Source organism: Struthio camelus, chromosome W (genome assembly GCF_040807025.1).
Source record: "Struthio camelus isolate bStrCam1 chromosome W, bStrCam1.hap1, whole genome shotgun sequence".
NCBI lineage: Eukaryota > Metazoa > Chordata > Aves > Struthioniformes > Struthionidae > Struthio > Struthio camelus.
This window is the reverse complement of record NC_090981.1, coordinates 53,886,855-53,902,485: the sequence shown is the minus strand read 5'-3', so window position 1 is coordinate 53,902,485 and position 15,631 is coordinate 53,886,855. Positions and strand designations below refer to the sequence as shown.

At 39.5% G+C, this 15,631-nt stretch overlaps 1 long non-coding RNA gene across 1 annotated transcript in view; it reads right to left on the bottom strand.

Moving 5' to 3' along the window:
* LOC138064036 (uncharacterized) overlaps nucleotides 1–15,318 on the bottom strand; it is a 50,087-nt gene extending 34,769 nt beyond the window's left edge. The window contains exon 1 of the long non-coding RNA XR_011137248.1: nucleotides 15,200–15,318. This is a non-coding gene — a long non-coding RNA (uncharacterized lncRNA). The remainder of the gene's footprint in view (nucleotides 1–15,199) is intronic.
* Nucleotides 15,319–15,631: the final 313 nt, after the last annotated feature.

Sequence of the window (15,631 nt, the reverse complement as noted above, 5' to 3'; positions counted from 1 at the left end):
CTGAAACTAGAAATTACGTTTGGTCAAGATGACTGTCATTTCATTCTTTCCTAAAATGAATTAAGATTTCCTCAGGTAAAAAAATGCTTCCTCATCTGCTTTATGGATAAGAAAAAACAGGGAAAATATGTGAAGCGTAAGGACTGAGAGCTAAAAACAGTATCAAGCATCCCCAGCTTAATCCATTCTCTACTTATTTAGGAGGAATAGCTGGGGTTTCAAAGAATTTTCTTCATCCACATAAGAGTGAATGTTTCACAAAAATTCGGAAGAGGGGAAGGTCCTTGTGGTTCACACACAGCAGCTATGAAAGGCTCAGACCTGAGATCCTGCTCTGCCTCAACCACAGCAGGTGGTTTCACCTACAAAATTTCAAATCAAACAGCACCAGAAGTATCCTGTCCCGTATCTTTGATCAAGAAGATCTGAAGGCACTCTCCTTTTTCAGCACCAAATAGGACAATGGAGGTTATACAGAAACTGATTTTTTACAGCAAAACTTTTCCAGATAGCTCTAATTGTGGTAAAGCATGGAAAAGAAGTAAAAGAACAGATGAATATAGGGGACATGTGAACACAAAACGATTACAAAATTGCAGCAAATTCACCTCAAGGCAAGGGAAAGTAGAACTCCCTTTAATCAGTTAACAGGAAGAACAACATTTTTGTGTGTACCTTCTGAGCTGAATTTTGAACCTAAAACAACTGTATGTAAATCAAAGGGTGAATAGTTCTTCCTAAACTCCCAAAAAGAAAGGCAACCCCTTTTTCAGCTTGATGTTATTAATGGTAGCATTTCTCAAATCCTGTGTTATCACTGTCGGCATTGTTATTTTTATTAATAATCTCAGGCTGTGTACGTCAATCTCATGACTTCTGAGGTCAAACTAAGAGAAAGAAATTGGCAAAAGAGTATGAGTTTGGGGGAAGCAACTTAACAACTTTTTCTTTAAAAAACTTCTTAACTGCTGCTCACTTCCAAGCTGCTGTCTTTAGTTATTCTTTGAAAATGTATATGGCTGTGGATTACTTTTTAGTGTATATGGCAGAAGTACCTTACAGCACCTTTAGCTCAAAGTATATCCTTTTTACAAACACCAGGTACCATGGTGACAACAGAATTTTTTAGTGTCATTCACTGACCATGTATGTATGTAAGACAATTAAGAAGATTCATTTCTTTCTCACTCCAGCATGGCTGTATAATATGCTGTTATTTATTATGCTCTGAAAAGCAGAGCATAACAGATACAGAAAATAGAGCCATAAAGTACTCATGCTATACCGATTCTGAATAATTGTAACTGAAATACTTTCTATATCTGAAAAGCTAGAATAGAAATAGCCATAGATCAAGCTTACAGAGCAATAGATTTTCAGCAAAAGCCAATGGAACACTGTGAGCAGATAAATGAATCTGATATAAAACTAAAGACTTCTTGGATGCTGCCCACCATTTGTAAATATTATTCATTTGGATGGCCTTAAAAACAGCAACATACAAGAAGCATCCAGATTTGTACAACTAGCATTATTCTAGTGTTTGAATAAACATTTCCTTTTCTAACCACAGTCCATTCATTTATTTGCTTGTGCTCTTATTTCCTTTGGAATCTCTAACTGTTATGGAAAAACCCACAGCTAAAAAGGAGGCACAAGGAAAATATGAAAAAGTTTCCATTTAGAGTTCTGTCACTGCTATGGCATGCTGCAAACCTGTGGGTCTTCATGGATCCGCCACAGTCAGCAATATCAGCACTATCTGTGGTATTCGTAACATGCTGATAGGTATCTCAGCGCCAAAGAAAACATTTTTAAATGAGTAGAGTAGTCAAAATCAGCTCTGAGATTGTCGTCTTCGCAGTCAAGCCCTAAAATTTGGATGTACTTTCTCCTTTTCCTAATCCCATGTGACTCCTTGTCTTCCAATTTTCACTTAGTCTTTGGTAATAAGCGTAAGGGGTAAAAAAATGAAATTTGCCATTGACTCTGAGAAGAGACAGTCTAGGATTTGTTCAAACCTCCCTAGGGGAGAGGCACTAGAAGGGCCTTCTTAGGAGTTCCTTGGCTAATGCAGGGTTGGTAGGTTTCTTCCCAAGGAAATTCACCTCCTCCCATCATATTTTATAAACTCATTCCAAATATCTGCAAAGAGCAAATGTGTTCTGAAGTGGTAATAATGATGTGGATTTTATATTTACTTGTATATATGGGTTTGTGTGCACAATATGTTTTCTCACAGGAAGAAAAAACAAGCTTTATCCAGCTTTCTCAAAACATTCTTCATTTCCTATCCATGCATTACATCCTAAAAACAGAACAATGTGCTGAACAATTAGCTCACTCAGTAAAATTCTCAGGAAGATAATAGAAATGCTTTTAATGCAATTTGGCTTCCCAAAGGATGTTCCTATGCAGATAGATGCTTTCTGAGACAGGCTGGCCTTGAAATGAAATGCATCAGAAGCATCTAGAAAATATGTTCCTTCCTAGACTGAGACTCCATTATGCATTCCTTTATATATAGAACTTGCAGCATCATGATCCAAGCAGAATTTTTTTGACAAATCTTCTCTATTGTTTTAGCACACTGTTGTTTACAGTAAGATGCAAGGCAACAAGATGTTGTGCAACTGGCCTGTGGAAGTATAAGTTTTGGTATCTATAATTATTGTTGCCCCTAACACTGTGATTATTTTCAGGCACCAAAAACAGTAGCACTAAAAGTTAAAAAAACTTTTAGTAGGATGTTCAGTAGGACTTCCTTAGAGTGAGGAACAAGGCTGCTACAGCAGGACAGATCTCTAACCCTGAGTAATCTTAGAATGATTTTGTTAAGGATGTGTATTTTAAAATATTTATATCCCACTATGCTTCAGCGCTTCTGTGGGTCATCCAGAAGGACCATAAAGAATTTTTCTTCTTTTCATGATAGCTCAGACTCTGGTGATGAAGATGTGATGGTGGTATCTCCCTTGTGATCTGAAGCATGAGAGGCTGGTCACTGGCAGAAAGAGATATTGGGTAGAGTGGACAAATGCTCCTAGTGAAAAGGAAAGTGGAGGCCTTTGTAAAGTTTCTCAGGTGTCTGGTTGGAGTGTTTTTAAAACTCTCAGTACTAAATCTGGAGGGAGTATTTCTCCAAGTCCAGCTGGCAGCAAGGAAGAAGGCAGTGTTTGACCATTCTGTAGAAGGGGACTCACTGATTTCTGAGGTTCCTGTGGGCATTTTCACCTAACAAAACCTTTGCTCTTGCAGGACTAGGAGCGCTGTCTTAGCAGTTTGGCAAATTGTTTTGTTGTGACTTTTGGAGGTTAGTACTAGAGGTGCTGACTTGTTAAAAGGCTTCAGAAAATGTTTTGTGGATAATGGACTGCAGAAGGCTGTGACACACAAGGAACTTATTTTTCCTGTCTGCATGCAGTTCTTGGACTCTTCGGTGCTGGGGCCGTTTCCAGTCCTGTGTTACTATTCCAGTTAGGATACCGTTAGCAAGGTTTGTTCTTGTCTGCACTAGATGCTGACTTGTGTTAATGTCTTGTTAAATTAGATTTCCAGTTCCTTTTGATTACACAGACAAGTCCTCAGTGATGGGAGAACGCTCTGTGGTCTGCAGCCCCTAGAAGATGGTATAGTTAGGAAAATGGTATGATTCCTCTTAAGAAAATGCCCCTAATTTTGATCTGCAGTTTGTGTATCTTTTCTCAACTATGATGGAGAAATGTGAGTCATTTTTTTTGCCCTTTGACCCCAAATTTCCTTTTTATTTATTGTTTATGACTATCTTAATTCTTTGTGGACTTGATCTGCAAAGAACAATTTACACAGTCCTTAGAAAGACCTATTGTTCAGGAGGTAGTAATAATATTTTCTGAGACTGCCAGAACAACACCTAATGTTATATCCACAAAAGTTTTACTAAAAGCAAGACAAAAGCACAACAGTCCCATCAAAAATACGGATCAAGTACAACCCTTTTTAAATGAAAGTATGTAAACTAGGAAATCTGTGGTATTTACAAGGCTTAGCTGTAAACCAGTTTAGTAGGCAGGCATATCAAACTTTAAAGATTTAAAACATAAACATGCTTATGAATTCCAGGACAGTCTTTGATCTCCACTGACCTCAGGAGCATGTTTGTCACTGAATGTCTTAGAGGTGAAACAATTTTCCCAGTTGTCTTCAGGAAAACTGTGAGTACTGCCATTATAGCTGACAATGCTACATTTATGCAGTGCATGCAATTTGTTTCTTCCGAGTAAAGTAACAGTTACGTAGGCCTTTGGACTTGGAAATCTCAGAAAACTCCTCAAAAGACAGGTGACATCATCATAACCATAAAGTTGGGAAAATGTGAGGGTCAAGAAAGTGATGCTGGAACAGGAGTAGATTTTCATTTTGATTCTTTTATGTGGGTTGCATTTCCCTGCACAGACTTCACATGGACTTCTATTTGCTGTCCCCATTAAGATAAGCAGAGGAGAGACATCTGGTTGGAATCTACACCCAGGATGATTCACAGCTTCTTGCCACATGAAAAGAGAAGTATGCACCAGAGGAAGGGGAAATAAGGCTTTGCACTTAAAACATTTCCAAGCTGTTTAAAATACAAGTGCTCTTGGGTTTTTTTTCTTGTAACACAGTTGAGTAGACTATCAAAGAGAAAATTCTTGATCATAACCAGTAACTCTTCACAGAGTTCTTCACATAAAAACCATGAGAAATCCCTTTTTTCCCTGAAAAAGATTAGTGGGTACTTTTAAATGAAATTTATTGATGACAGCAGCTCTGAACAACTAGCAGAACAGCTTCACGCACAAAACATCAGGGCAGGAGGGAAAGTCAGGCTAAAACGAATTCATCTTCCGAATGTATGGTTGTTATTTTAATAGAAAATGCCATTTCAAAGGGCAGCTCAATGCAAAGAGATTTTTTTCCACTGCCTAGATTACACAGAGCATTTCTGGTAGATGGCTTTAGGCAGCAGCACCCATGTGAGAAGCTCATGATCAGCCAGGTATCCACAAGTAAGTATTAAACGGTTCAAAAGCGTCCTTTTTTAACAAGCTCATGTGTAACTCATTTTTAAAAAGGTGCCTGTCCTAAAATTTTGAGTCAGAACTACCACTTTTTACATGCTTCTGGTAAGATCCTCATGAAGATAAACAACACTGAAGTGCATTTTCCTGCCCCCACAGCATTTAACCCCAGTTCAAAACATTTCTTAGTCAGAAGACCTAAAATGGCAAGAGTTCAGAAGGGACTGCTCTCTTACATGAAAGTCTAGAAATGGGCTTAGAATAAAACTATGCCTTTCTTAAAGTAACCTTCCTGAATTAAATGAAGACATATCTAATCCATCCTCATCTTTAGAGATACCCTCAAAATAATCAGCAAAGGATACTACTAAACTGCAAAGTGTTTTCTACTTTACAGCAAAAACCTCCTGGTGACCATAAAACAATATGTTGAGAATCACATAATACTTGAAAAGAGCCATTGAGCAGATCAGAGCTGTTCAGAGTCCATCAGATTTCAGATGTGATCCATCTGAGTTAAATCTCTGGCACTTCGCAGCTCAAGAGTCTGTTTCAGGACCTTGCTCAAATCATCTGTTAGCTTACTTAGGGTCAAGTATTCATGCTGGCTGCTTTCTAACCACCTGAAAGAATGGTGATGAAAAAAGTATGGAAAACTTTGCTCGTTGTTTTACCCTCAGCAATTGTAAGAGCCTTTCTGTCAAACAGACAACAGCAGAGTTTGTCAGCTTTCACAGCAGTTGGCAGAAACCAGGATATTCATCTGCTATAAAAGCAGTTTTACAGAAATCTTACAGGTTGCTACAGATAAGTTTGATTACAATATGAAGTCACTGTGAGGTCACACATAATTGACAGCAAACCCTGCCTGTTACTAAGTCAAGGTAAACAGCAACAAACTGTGTCTATATTAGGCTTAATGTGAGGTTTAACTAGTTAACCTTTGTCTAACCTCACCCCATAGTCCTAAAATAGACTAAGACCAAAAGCTCTTTGAAAACTTGTACAGAATTGTGACATGCGAACCGGTAACTTCACCCTGCTAGTATTCATATCCAAAACCTGCTCTTATGCTTTGTGTCACGAAAATTAGTTAAAATTAAAAAAGAACCAAAATAAAAATCTTAATTTCTCCTGTTATGCCTTGCAACTATCTTTTAGACAGATTTCACAGTTTACAAAAATTCCTGTAGGGAGACGTTTCAAAATGTTAGTCTACAACAAAAGAACAATATTACATGTAATTCTCCATCTCCCCTGGCTCCCTCAGCTTATGAAAGTTTTCAAAGGTCTATGCTTTCTAGACTTGACTTAATAACCCAAAATATTTCAGGGTTGTCAACACTTCACAATGATTTATCTTGTCCATCTTGAATAGCATGAAATTCCTTAAGGGTTACTGAGGTGCCATGCCAAGAGCATTTGTGCTGCTACTCTGTTCTATCAGGAGAGTCTCTGCAGTCTAACAATGAACAGGTTTTATCATTTTGGGGAATACATGTTGTCAAACTGAAGCCATTCTAAAGGTAAATCAAGTTCAAAACCCCAAGGAATCAATTCATGATTAATTAATAACTAAGAGCTTCCATGAAAGTTGAAAAGCTTTTCTGAAGAAAAGGACATATAGGGAAGTCATGCATTTATTGAAAACAGATGTGCCTTGTCAGCAACCTCTGATAAGAATTACTTGGTTTCTTTAAAATTTAGACCAATAGAGTATCATTGATACTGCTATTGACAATGTCCCGTTTGCATCTCTCTGAAAAGCTAAATAGTCATTTCTTCAAAGATAGGAGTGAAAAACACTATAAAAAAATCCCTGCAGCCCTATATTTCCTTCTGGGCAGCATGCATGTCTTTATTATTGTTTTTAATATTTTATATTATCAAAAAGCCTTGAGGCATCAACTGAAATCCCTTGGCATTTGCTGTGAATTCAAGCAGGGCATGATGGGATAGTTCCTGCCTTGAGGAACTGTCAATCTAAATAGATAACACAGACAAAAGCTAGGGAAAAACAGAAATTATTATTGGCAGGTTAAGGAGAAGAATATCTAAGCATATTTAGATGCTAAAAGACAATGATAATTACCCTTCTTGGATTTGCCAAAGTACATCTGTGTCTAATTCCTACTGTCAATAACTAGATATCTACAAAAGCATGACCATAGGTGACTTGGCCAAGGTTACAGAGAGTCCCTGTAGCGCAACCAGTTGCAGCACCTTGATTTTTATAATGTCAGTTGGCCTTAATCATTTTCATTGCCATACTGTTTGTTGACATTAGTCAGTAAATATGCATTGTATATTTGTATCACAGTAGTGTGGATAAATCCCATCTAGATCATATCTTCAAAGGCACTTGCATCCCTCCGCACACACCACCCCTGCCCCGCCCCGTTACAGTTCCCAAAGGGTTCAATTCCCATTTTATAAAAGTGTTGAAAACTCTGGTTGCTTTGATCTCTTGAAAATTTGGGCCCAGTTAAGACTGCAATACATCCTGTAAATATAGTCCTTTATGAACAAGGAAACTATCCTGAGCAAATGAGGGAACGTGGGAGAAGATGTATGTTTTTACAGAGTCACAAAAGGATTAGGAAAAAAGTCATGGGGACTAAAGATGACTGATGCAGGAGGAAAACCAGGAATACCTGGTTAATAGGCACAGTTAATAGGCATTTTATTAGCAGCTTGCCATTTATGCACATGAGGGGGACCTAACTCAAGGCTGAAAGCTAGAGGATGGGCAACAAAGCCATCATCTTAGGTCGTAAAATGTTTTGAAACTTAAAATTGTATTTAAAATCTGCATTTTCCAAGGGAGTATTTAAGTATTTTTTAATATATATAACTTGGATATTATTTTATCTAATCTAAAGTAATTTGTATTCTTACAGGGTATTTTATATCTGCATAATAGGAAAATATATCTAAAGCTCAGAGTAATAGTTTGGCCAGGCATTTTCTTATTTTATATTTCTAATGTTACTTTATGTTGCTTTTCAAAAAATTCTCTGAACTCAAGCAAGCCCATGAAGGAAGGAAATCTATGTGAAGTGTTTTTCTTCGCAGTTATATTTATCCAGAAACATTAACTTAAGCTCTCTCCTAACCTGCACAGCAGTATCTCCTGTGCCCTGAAGCAATGAAGCTTGCTACTCCTGTTTTCAAAGGTCAAACTGAAGGATTTTGTGTATTTGCTTTAATATGGTTCTTCCAGGTAAAGAATCTATTCTTCCACACCTTGGAAAGGGCTAGTGATAGAAAATAACAATAATGAGATTTATGTGCATGAGCCAATGGCAGAAAAACCACAGATACTGTTTATAAAACCAACAAGGATCAAAGTGTTAATGTGACAGAGGTAGAATTTAGGTATTTAAATCCCTATTGGGGTCCCAGTAAAACCTCTGCTCAGCTGAAGAAATGGCATAAATTGGCACATGTGGTATACACAGCAGTGTACCATTTTACCTATGGAAAAGCCAGCCTAAGTGTCCCACATAGGAGAGGGTAGGTAAGGACTGCACAGACATGCTAATGATTTTGAGGTGACGCAGGTGGGTGCTAACAGTCCTGCATCGCATACAGAGCAATATTCCTAGCTACGTGCAGGCCCTGAAGTATCTGCAGCCTTCCTTTCTGCCTGACTTCAGTCCTGCTTTGAACCATGACGAACCAAATTTAACCACCCGAGCCATAGCCTTGAACCACTGCTCTCAGTCGACTCAAAGCTTTTCAGCAATGGTGACAAGTTGAACTTTTTTGCCCCAAGGATGAGAAGACAGGCCTAGCCTATTCCTGCATGGGAAGAGGAGGAAGAGATTTGGAGCTGAGATGAGAGGTGGGCAGAGTTCTCTGCAGATGATGCTGTATGCCAAGCGCCAAGGGAAAGCCAAGCCTGGCAGTAGCAGGCATCTGGGCTCTGACTTTTCCTTCCCTTTCATCCCCTCCTCAGTAGTTTTCTACCTTTTGCAACTGTCTTTCCTTAGCAAATGCCTCCCTCAGAGCTCTAGATTTCCCACTCACGCCCAGAAAAGTAGAAGCCAGACCTTGGTGCGCATATATTTTCGTCAGTGTAATCTCATGGTAGAAGAATCAAGCCTTACATACTGAATGGGAAAGATCAGACCTATTTACATCTGTCCAAGTGTTCTTTTAGGCAGCATTTGGGTACCCACTTCCAAGAAAGCATCCAGTCAGCCTCTGTCCCAGCACTGATCAAGCCTGGAAGCATTTCTAGCTCACTAGGCACCAAAATGAAACACCTATGCATGTTGAGAAGCACACTCCTTTGCGGGGTTGGGCGTCTCACACCCTCATAAACATTGTTGTGAGCAATAGACCAAACAGAGAAGTGCCAAAAAGCTGTCTATTCCAGCAATTGAAGCAAAAGCTGTATATTACCAACCTTCAAAAGACTCCTCCATGCTCTAGATCCTGAGTAGATGGGAGTGCCTTAATAGCAGTTCTGATTTCAATACTTTAGCTCCAAAGAGAAGCTGAAGTGTAGAATTACTCCTGCACTTAGGTTTTATTTGGTTCAGCATCTATGGATCAACCTTCAAAGGCATCTAAGGCAGGTGGTGGTCTGCGTAGCTTTCCTAGTAAGCGACATCTACTTTTTTCAGCCTTGCAATGTTTACACTGAGCATTAGAAGGGGATGATCTTCTAATGTCTTGGTCAGTATGCTCAGTTTCTTGATCCATAGATTATGTTTGTAGCCCTGATAGTTATGCAGCATTACAGTGGACCCACCAGCTGAAATAACTGGTATGTGACATGCCCCAGCCATACCAGTTGCTTGTATGTTCTGAAATGTGCTGCTCCCAGAGATCTCTGGGAGAAGACATTGCTACAATCACATAACAGGACTCCTCATAACGACTCCTCTCTGCAGGAGAGATAGGTTTCAGGGGGCACAGCTTCACTGCAAAATGTAGGACTGTATCAGGGATCCAAGTGTGCTGAGACTTTTGCCTAAAACCACTATAGGATGTCTGGAATAAGTGACAGTGGGACAGCTAAGGCCTACAAAATTAGGAAGCAATTAGAAAATATTTTTGCCATATAGATAGGGAATATAGCACACAGGAGACCTCAAGGGCATTGAGTTGCAGCCTGCATTTCTGCAGCTCCATGCAGGAAAAGCCACCATAGGCCCTGAAAGCTATTTTGTCATATTGCCAAATAGCCCTTTTTCCAGTAAAGCTGATTAGTTTGAATGCAGTATGATGCAGACTTGGCTATACCTTCTAGTTGCTAGACTGGCTCCTTTTCCTACTGTCTTTAAAGTCTGTACACTGGGTTGCACCGTAGGGTTCACATAGCCTAGTTCAGACAGGATTCTTCAGTCTTCTTCTCACTCAGGCAAGGCATCTTCCACAAGAACTTTAATGCCCTTGGAAAGCCTGCCCACATACAAGTAAGGATGAGACCACTGCATAATTCATGTGTGATCCTTCCTACAATCATCTTATGAAGGAAGAGGATTAAGGACAGGAACTCTCTAACTCCATGAATCCAGCTCTAGTATGCACTCCCAACATTTTTATTTGCCATGCTGCTAGCTGTGCTTCCTGCATGCCACACCCATTCCGCCCTGCTGTCAGATTAAAAGAAATTATCACCAATTGAATGTTAATACTGTCTTGAGGCAGGTACAATGTCAGTACCTATTATGCCAGACAGACATACTTCTACCAGTATACATATACATGTCTGCAAGCATGCATACTATTCTAGGGTGTGGGCTACTGCGGAAGATTGTGTCACACACCCAGAGTACTTTCTATTTGTCATTTAACTGGAATTTCAACTGCAATCTCGATGAGTGGAAGACCAAATACTAAAAAAAAAAAAAAAACCCACCACGATCAACAAAACCAAAAACGCTGAGTCACAGGCTAACATCTTCACATGCAAGTTTCCCTCATTCTGAGACTCTCAAGAAAATGAGAGCATTTACCTAAAAGGATCCCAGGACCCATCTCTTTACAATACGTTATTATTAATTATTGCTGTACTATCAATAGGCATTTTCTTTTACATAAAAGATGTCCATACCTTCAATTCATTTAAGCTCAATATGGTGCATGCATAATAAGCATCAAGCCAAGCATTATGTCCAGTGAAAAGCTTCAATGCCAAAAGAAAAACTAGGACAGAATCAAAGCACTAACTCCAGACTTACAATCCAGTAAACCCCACCACAGCACACCCCTGTGCTTAGCATTTTGTATTGGCTAGCTCTTGGCAGTTTATCAGGTTTGGCGATATTCTCAGGCACCCAGCTATTCCCACACATTGTGCAGGAAGTTTAAGTACATAAGTGCATCTGCATTCAGAATAACACTATGGGAGCCAGATGCTGAAGAAGTTAGCTACTTTGGCACCAAATCTGTGGGTATCTCAGTTTCATTCTGGATGTAACCCAAAATTCTCAGATGCAGTACAAGGACTTAGTGCAGCTAACGCCAGAAAAGTTAAGCTGATTAACACCAGCTACAGATCTGGTCCAAATAGTATTATATATCATCTAGAGCCTTTAGATGTCAAGTAGAGTCTTTTCATCGAATTCAATGGGCTTTGAATCCTGCATTCTGTGAAAAGAACATTGCCAGAGGTATTTATAGTGGGTTTTTCCCTCTCTATTATTTAACACCATCATTAAAATTTGAACATATTTTTCCTTTTCAAATATTGATTTCTTCCCTCTCCCATGTATTTGTTTTTAAATGTAGTTTCTTTCATATCCTAAGGTCTGTGGAACAATGACTGTGTTTTTATCAGTTTTATGCAGTGAAAAGTACAGAGTGAACACTTGCCAAATCAATTCTGACATGACTGTAATGCCTCCCTAGAGTCATGGTTGGCACAAGGGCTCAACTGTGTGGCTAATTTTCACCATCCCTGTGCTGCCAAAAACAGAAAACAAACAAAATCTGCTCACATTTTCAAAATTTTGAAGTAATCCAGCACCACGAAGAAGGATTTGGGGAGAAATATTCAGACAAGTAAAGCACTCTGTAGATTAATGCCCATCTTAGTGAGATGTCTAATTTTTTGTGTCAGTGCAAAATGACCATGTAATGACTCGTCATGTGCTTGTCCTTGTGTGGGTGTTGCTATAAGAAGTGAAAGGCGCTATTTCTGCTGCAACAGTTGCCTTCCGGGTGGGGAAGTCCCCAGCCTTGTGCTGATGACTACCTTCTCTGACTGCTTGCTCTCTGGGACACTGTGCAGTCAGACTCTCTGGACTAGCTTTATGACTTTCTTTAGTCCTCCCCTAGTTTTGCATCACAGAAATACATGTCATGAATGACCTTTTGAGATACACAGTATGCCTAGCAATATCTTTTACAACATGCATAGAGTGACTGCCATTCACTTCATCAGTTGTAATCACTGTGCTCAAGAGATTTGCCTTAGGGTGAGGTGTGCTAGGTTTAAAACACTTGACTCTCATACCTGAAAAAACTGGCGGAGCACACCACAAATGAATTCACTGCTTTTCCCCTTCTTTGCAGAGAAATTAACCAGTGTCTAGGCCTGTGCTTAGTAAATAGATATGTTTTGTATGAAAGAATGTTCAGATGAGCATCTTTAAAGTCAATTCGAAATTACATTCCAGTCCAGAGTACAGGCATCTTCTTAGCTGATTTAGCTGGGTGGTGAGTGGATGGGATGAGAGGAAGAGAAAAGGGAAAATCTGAGAAGTAATGCAAGATAAAGAGGAAGAGAAGAAAGCAAGCCAAACTGCTTGGGGTTAACAAAGTCAGTAAAATATGTAGATTTGTGTCACTGAATCACAAATTCCCTTCAGAGGCATCAGAGGTTCTCTACAACTCAAACTTCAAACTGCTCTTCACAACTATGCCTGTCCCACCTGTGGGTTAGGTTGTTAGGTTCTTCATTCTCAGGTGATTTTCCCTCCCTCATACACTGTATATCCTCCACAGTCCTTCCCCCTCTCCTTGTAATTCCAGCTAGCCTAACAGAGAAAGCAACAAGGCTACAGCCATCTGGTTTCTTAAATCAGAGTAGACGGTAAATCAGTCAGGCATGTGACTGTGCACTCTGAAGGAGCAGATTGGTGTAGTCTGTGCATTTATGTCCAGATCTGAGACTATACCACCCAATCTGTCCCATCAGACGTGTGTGACTGCGTTTATGTTAAGCAGGGGTCAGATGCCAGGAGACGCTAAGCAGCTTCAGCTCATAGGATGTAAGCTCTAACTGCTGTCAGGATGACTCTCTGCTCTTTCTGAAAATTGACTTATTTTGATTGCTTTCTGGTAATACAGGAAACAATACTACAGATTCTCTACCCAAAGGCAACAGAGATCATATGAAACAGAAGAGCTTGTTACCGGTCGCTGTTCAGCACTGCATTATACCAAACAGCCCCGACAGATTGGCCAGGATAATTGTCAGTGCTGTGACGAGATGTGTAATAAAACACGTAAATAGTTCTGCAAATAAGAAATTATGTCATAACACAATTGGTTTGGCTTTTGCACAAAGTTCTGCACCTGAGATGAATCACTTCATGTGTAATCTAGTAACACTCTCCTTTTTGAAGTTGTAATATATAAAAGCTTTTTTGAGGTGTGGGTAAGTCAGGCACATTACAAGGATTGAATGTCCATGACATGAGCATGTTGTGCTCAGCTGAAACTGTGTGCAAGAAAAAATAACACCTTGTATTCCAAGAAAGACTCATTTGCACCCAATTGAACAACAGGATAATTAGAAAAAGGTAACATCAGCATGATTATAACAATAAAGCCTGTGTAGAGCTAAGGATGGGCAGAGCCCTTTGAACAGAGTCAGAAAGCATGTCTATATTGTGCAAGGATGTGCAAAACAGAGATCCCTGAACTAGCACATACTTAACTGGTCTGTCTACATGGCATAGCCCAGTGCCAGCTTACCAGCTCGTGTCTTGGAAGGTGGATAGTAGCATCACTGTGATACCGCACCCAGGTAACAAGCCTGGCAGCATCGTGCTGACATGGCCATGCTTCTTCCGATTCCAGGGCTCCATCCACTCAGGCATGTAGGCAATGTGTGGTATTGCACAGTATGGATAGGCTCAGAGTTACATGGAGCTTTGGACCATTTATTTTTTGCAAAATAAAGCCTTTGAGAGAGTCAAGAAAGGCAGCCTATCAAGTATTGGAAGAACAAGATGAAGAAGTTGAGAGATGACCTTCAGGAAGCAAAGCCAGTGACAGAAAGTTAGTAAGAGTCTCAGGATGAGAACAAAAGTCCACTCAGCAGTAGGCCAGCATGAAGCTCATGCACATAAACAGCAGCTAAGTAACATCTGGTCTTGCACTGGCTCACTGCACCAGGGTGAGTTTCATCCCTGAAGAAGAATTAAGTGAAACCACTCGTAACTCAGAATATTTTAAGACATTACATATGAACTCAACCAGTATGAGAAACTACGGCTTGTTTATTCCCTTTATCACTCATCCTGAAATAAAGTATTTGCAATACTACGTCTAAAAATGTTTTTAAAATGTCTCATGAAAGCTCAAATTTTCAAATTAATGTTTCAGAAGTTTCAGGGAACTTGGAACTTCTAGTTCTTTCCTGCCTAGTGCTGAGTATCTTGTTTTTATGAAACCTGTGAGCTCTCATACAAATCTGTTGTAAAATGCTGTGATAAAAGGATAATCTCACTGGTTGGCATAGTTTTACAAGCTGGTTAAAACTAAGTTTAGATTATGGAGCATCCTTCGTGCAAATGAATGCCAATGCACTGAATGACTGTTGCAATTCTTGGTTAGAAAAAAATCTTGATGGTCACTGCTAATGTGCAGCCACCTCTGGGACAAAATAACATAATGCGCATCAGAAACCCTAGCTGGCAGTTTCATATGAGAAAAAGAAGTAGAAAATCCCCCTGCAATTGGAGTTAGAAATCCAGGAATTTGTTGTCTGGAAAGGAATTAACACCATGAGTTAAGGCAGAAAGGTAACGATGACTTAAGAGATGAAGTCATCTGTGTGTTTATTCTATTCAAAAATCAGCCCCTTCCATGATACTTAGGAAAAATAACAGTTTTTGTCCCCAGGTATATAGGAATAAACATCCCTATGGACTTAACCATCTCTGAAAATTAGAGCAGATACACGGTCCTACCATGAAGTCTCTTCTTTGTTAGTCACTTAGGAAAAAGGAGGAACATCCAGTTGGTTTGCACATCTTGCATTCCCTGTCTGCAGTCCAGGATAATCCAGTGGCAGAGCACAGAACTGATGAACATGCTGAATACTAAATTTTTATTGAATGGGGAAGGGCTGCTCCCACTAAACTCCCTGAACCACAGTGCTTCCTTCCAATCAGCTGAAATCTCCACATCCCTGGTGAGCTTGCTGTGACTGAAATGAATCAATTATAGCAGAGATGTTTTGAAAATCATAAGGTCACTGCATTTACTCCATTATTGAAATCAGAATTCAGGATTTGGAAGTCTTTGTCTACAAAAAGTTTTTAAAAAGGGAAGAATAGAATCAAAGGGCACCTTTGTGTCTGCTTTGCCTCCCATTTGTCACTTCTCATGTTACTTCCTCC